Here is a 6050-nt window from a genome sequence, read left to right on the forward strand (position 1 = left end):
AAAAATGAAGACTTAAAATGAACTAAGAGCTTAAAGTAGTAGTTTAATTATTATCTTATAAGATATCAAAATTTAAGACTTTCATAATACTGCTTGTTCATATCAGAACATGTCCAAAATGAACTCCAAACTAAAGTATTTAAAGGACAACTTAGGGTTAGAGTTCCTTGAGTGGGAATCGAAAGTATCTATTTGAATTTTAAGAAAAATTGTTCGAATATCTGAAAATTTATTCTTTAGATTAGATACACAAAATCTAAAAAAAATTAATTTTCATCTTTTCTTGATTGGCCAGTTCAAAAACAAAAGATAGAGAATCATAGCAAGACGTTTTTGCATAAAATGATCATGCATAGTCCTACCAATACTGAGATAGGGGTGGACATATTTTCAAAGAAGACATGAAAAGAGATGGAGGGTAGCGACTGATGGGAAGTAGGTTTTAGGAGGTTTTGTTTTGAGAAATCTAATATAACCTAATTCTAAGGGGCTTCTATGTTTTGGGCCTATCTTTGGACAAATTTTGAGCTGTGTTTTGGAAAAAAGAAAATGGGCCAATTGACCGAATAGTTTAGAACTATTTTGACCGAATTTGAGATTTTTTCTCCTTTATATTAGTTTGTTTCAGCTTCTAATTTAATACCTTGTATATTATATAAGAAGTTTCATATGTAAGAAATTTGAAATAAAGCAACAATAATCTTTTTTTAAAAAAACAACAATAAGTAATAATAGTAATGTTGAGAATGAAAAATATAATTTTAAAAATTAATGAAAATGATGATAATTATAAGAATTATAAAGTTAGAGTAACAATTATAACAGGGAAAACGTTAGAATATGCGCAATACAAGCCTTATTCAAATCACAAACATATATAATAACATAATAATGTAAATTGCACTCCTCAATTAATTTTCATTTTTAACCATTACACATATCAAACTATTAGAAATATATGATCGAATAGGATAAAGAGTTTAATTTTGTAACTATCGTTGAACTTTCATAATGAGTACAAGTTGTATTTTATGTCCTCGGGTTGGTCAATTACATTAAGAGCTGGTTGAATGGAGCAAATTCATTAAAATGTTTCCCCCCAGAAAGATACATTAAAACTATATGCATGGTTATAAACCTACTAATCTCAAAAGGAAGATGGTAGATGAAAAGGAATTTGCTGTGCAGTGTGATAGATGATTCAAATGGAGGTACATACCTACAATGCAGAGGTATGAAAAAATAACAGCACATATATTGGAACATCCCTTCTTATATGAAGTGCTTTCATGAGATACATCTATATATGATTGGACGATACACATGATATCACTCAAAAAGAATGAAAATTGTGGGCTTTTGATAAGCCTAGTATTCCACAATTAACTTTCAGGTTGAATGACATCATGTGTATCATCAGATGATATATTAGCACACCACTCATGAGTTTCTTCACAATAGAAGGGATGTTCCAGCGTGTGTATCCTTCTCTTTTCATATATCGCCTTTGCAGGTACGTATACTAATTTGAAACATCTACCACACAGCATAGTGAATTCCTCTAAAACTACCACTTGTTTTTGTAGGTTTGCATGTTCAATATCATGCATATTATTTTGATCTATCTTTCTAGGGGTGAAAACTCCATTCATAAAACTCTTATTCTAATCAATCAGCACGAGGACAAAAAATATAGTTTGTATTCATTAGGGAACTCCACTGACAATTAAAAAAGGTACAACATAAAAAAGTCTATTATCTTATTTAATCATATGTCTCAATAAAATTTATATGTGCTTATAATAAAAGTAGAACTGATATAAACATATAATAAGAGTTTACAATGTATCATTAGCTAACAGATCCCATAGCTCCTAAATTCTAACAGATCCTGTAGCTTTTAAATTCAGATAGATTTCTATAAAAATTTAAGAACTCATAATAAATCTAACTTTTTTTCTTGGCAGTGAACTAGGCAGTACCAGCAAATCTTGGATCTATCTCATTAAGAATATATTTTGAACCATAATAAATTTAAATTTCTCTATTATGTACACAATTCAACAAAAACTAAATGAAGACTTAGGGTTAGAGTTCGTTGAGTGGAAATCGAAAGTATCTATTTAAAATTTGAATAAAAATTGTTCGAATATCTTAAAATCAATTCGCCAGATTAGAGAAACAAAATCTCCGAAAAAAATCATTGTAATCTTTTCTTGATTGGCCAGTTCAAAACTAAAGATAGACGATTATAGCAATACATTTTTGCATAAAAATAATTGTGCATAGTCCTGCCAATACTGAGATAGGGGTGGATATATTTTCAAAGAAGACAGAGAGAGAGATGGAGTGTAGCGGCTGATGAGAATTAGGTTTTAGGAGGTTTTGCTTTGAGAAATCAAATATAACCTAATTCTAATGGGCTTCTATGTTTTAGGCCTAACTTTCGACAAATTTTGAGTTGCATTTTGGAAAAAAGAAGATGGGCCAATTGACCGAATAGTTTAGAACTCTTTTGGTTGAATTTTGTCATTTTTTCCTTTATATTAATTCGTTTAAGCTTCTTATTTAAAACCTTGTATATTATATAAAAAATTAATATGTAAGAAATTTGAAATAAAGCAACAACAATCTTTTTAAAGAAAACAACAATAAGTAATAAAAGTAATGTTGAGAATGAAAAATATAATTTTAAAAATTAATGAAAATAATGATAAAATGAAGATAATTATAAGAATTATACAGTTAGAGTAACAATTATAACAGGGAAAATGTTAGAATATGCGCAATGTACGCCTTATTCAAATCACAAACATATAAAATAGAATTAAAATGAAATTACACTCCTCAATTAATTTTTATTTTTAACCATCAAAACCTATCAAAGTATTTGAAATATATGATTGAATAGGATAAAGAGTTTAATTTTGTAACCATCGTTGAAGTTTCATAATGAATACAAGTTTTATTTTATGTCCTCGGGTTAGTCAATTACATTAAAAGTTGGTTGAATGGAGCAAAATCATTAAAATGTTTCCCCCCTAGAAAGATAAATCAAGCAATATGCATGGTTATGAACATAATAATCTCAAAAGAAAGATGGTAGATGAAAAGAAATTTGTTGTGCAGTGTCATAGATGATTCAAATGGAGGTACATACCAACAAAGGAGAGGTATGAAAAATTAACAGCACATTTATTAGATCATCCCTTCTTATATGAAGGCTCTCATTAGAGACATCTATATATGATTGGACGATACACATGAGATCACTCAAAAAGAAAGAAAATTGTGGGCTTTTGATAAGCCCAGTATTCCACAATTAGGTTTCAAGTTGAATGACATCATGTGTAATATCAGATGATATATTAGAACGCCACTCATGAGTGTCTTCACAACAAAAGGTATGTTCCAACATATGTACCCTTATCTTTTCATATACCACTTTTGCAAGATGGTATCCTCCTTTGAAACATATACCACATAACACAATGAATTCGTCTTGATCTACCACTTGTTTTTGTAGGTTTGCAGGTTCAATATCATGCATATTATTTTGGTCTATCTTTCTAGGAGTGAAAACTCCTATGACCAAACTCTTATTGCAATTAATCAACCCGAGGACAAAAAATATAATTTGTATTCAATAGGAAATTCCGCCGACAATTAAAAGTGACACAACATAAAAAAGTCTATTATCCTATTTAATCATATATCTTGATAAAATAAATGTGTTTATAATAAAAGTAGAACCGATATATAAATATATTATAAGAGTTTATAACGTAGCATTAGCTAAAAGATCTCATAGCTCCTAAATCCTAACAGATCCCATAGCTCCTAAATTCTAACACATCCTGTAGCTCCTAAATTCAGACAGATTTCTACAAAATTTAAGAATTCATAATAAATCTAACCATTTCTCTTGGCAGTGAACTACACAGTACCACCAAAGCTTCAGATCTATCTCCTCCAGAACAAATTTAAAACTATAATAATTTGGATGTCTCTGTTATGGACATAAACCAACAAAAATAGAATGAAGACTTGTAAAGATATAGAAGCTTAATGTAGTAGTTTAATCATGAAAGTGTACATAGGTGTGATAAGATATCAAAATTTAAGACTTTCATGATACTACTTGTGCATATCAGAACATGTCCAAAATGAAATCCAAACTCTAGTATTTTAAGGACAAACTTAGGGTTAGAGTTACTTGAACCGGAATTGAATGTATCTATTTGAATTTTGAATAAAAGTTGTTCGAATATCTAAAAATCGATTCTTCATATAAGAGAAACAAAATCTCAAAAAAAAATAATCATTTTCATCTTGTCTTTATTGGCCAGTTCAAAACAAAAGATAGAGGATCATAGCAACACATTTTTGCATAAAAATAATCATGTATAGCCCTGCCAATACTGAGATAGGGGTGACCATATTTCAAAGAAGACAGGGAGAGATGGAGTGTAGCGGCTGATGAGAAGTAGGTTTTAGGAGGTTTTGTTTTGAGAAATCTAATATAACCTAATACTAAAGGGCTTCTAGGTATTGGAATTAACTTTGGACAACTTTTGGGCTGCGTTTTGGAACAAAGAAGATGAGCCAATTGACCGAATAGTTTAAAACTTTTTTGGTCAAATTTTGTCATTTTTTTCCTTTATGTTAATTAATTTGAGCTTCTAATTTAGTACCTTTTATATTATATAAAATGTTTCAAATGTACGAAATTTGAAATAAAGCAACAATGATCTTTATAAAGAAAAAAACAATAGGTAATAATAGTAATGTTGAGAATGAAAAATATAATTTAAAATTAATGAAAATAATGATAAAATGATGATAATTATAAAAATTATAAAGTTAGAGTAACAACTATGTGCAATGGAGGCTTTATTTAAGATCACAAACATATATAATAACATAATAATGTAAATTGCACTACTCTATTTGATTTTAATGTTTACCACTACACAAATCAAACTTTTGAAATATATGATAGAATAGGATAAAGATTTTTATTTTATAAATATCGTTAAAGTTTCATAATGAATACAAGTACTTTATGTCCTTGGGTTGGTCAATTACACTAACAGTTGGCTGGATGGAGCAAAATCATATACATATTTCCTCCCCCTAGAAAGATACATCAAAACAATATGCATGATTATAAACCTGCTAAACTCAAAAGTAAGATGGTAAATGAAAAGGAATTTGTTAAGAAGTGTGTTAGATGATTCTAATGGAGGTACATACCTACAAAGGAGAGGTATGAAAAAATAACAACACATATATTGGAACATCTCTTCTTATATGAAAGCTCTAATGAGCGACATCTATATATGATTGGACGATACACATGATGTTTCTCAAAAATAAAGAAAATTGTGGGCTTTTAATAAGCCCAATATTCCACATTTATCTTTCAAGTTGAATGACATCATGTGTCTCATCACATGATATATTAGCACGACATTTATCAGTTTCTCCAAAACATAAGGATGTTCTAGCATGTGTACACTTATCTTTTCATATATCACCTTTATAGGTACGCAACCTCATTTGAAACATCTATCACACAACACAATGAATTCCTCTTAATCTACCATTTTTTTGTAGGTTTGCAGGTTCAATATCATGCATATTAATTTGGTCTATATTTCTAAGGCTGAAGACTCCATTCACCAAACTCTTATTCTAATAAATCAACCCGGGGACAAAAAATATAATTTGTATTCATTAGGGAACTCCACTGAAAACTGAAAAAGACACAACATAAAAAAGTCAACTATCCTATTTAATAATATATCTCTATAAAATTATATGTGTTTATAATAAAAGTAGAATCGATATATACATATATTATAAGAGTTTATAACGTCACATTAGCTAATAGATCTCATAGCTTCTATATTCTAACAGATCCCGTAGAACCTAAATTCAGATAGATTTTTACAAAAAGTTAAGAATTCGTAATAAATTTAACTTTTTTTATTGGGAGTGAACTAGGCAGTACCAGCAAAGCTTCGGAACTATTTCCTCAAGAACAG

The 6050-nt window shown here is 29.2% G+C and overlaps 1 long non-coding RNA gene across 2 annotated transcripts; it reads left to right on the plus strand.

Moving 5' to 3' along the window:
- Nucleotides 1-2861: 2861 nt before the first annotated feature.
- Nucleotides 2862-5822, plus strand: LOC109120662 (uncharacterized). 2 transcript variants are annotated; one of them, XR_011210573.1, is made up of 3 exons: nucleotides 2862-3404; nucleotides 3527-5548; nucleotides 5620-5822. It is a non-coding gene; the product is annotated as an uncharacterized lncRNA (long non-coding RNA). The 2 variants fall into 2 exon arrangements; XR_002028133.2 differs by lacking the exon at nucleotides 3527-5548.
- The last annotated feature ends 228 nt before the right edge of the window (nucleotides 5823-6050 follow it).

The sequence above is a fragment of the Solanum lycopersicum genome, chromosome 7, assembly GCF_036512215.1.
Source record: "Solanum lycopersicum chromosome 7, SLM_r2.1".
Taxonomy (NCBI): domain Eukaryota; kingdom Viridiplantae; phylum Streptophyta; class Magnoliopsida; order Solanales; family Solanaceae; genus Solanum; species Solanum lycopersicum.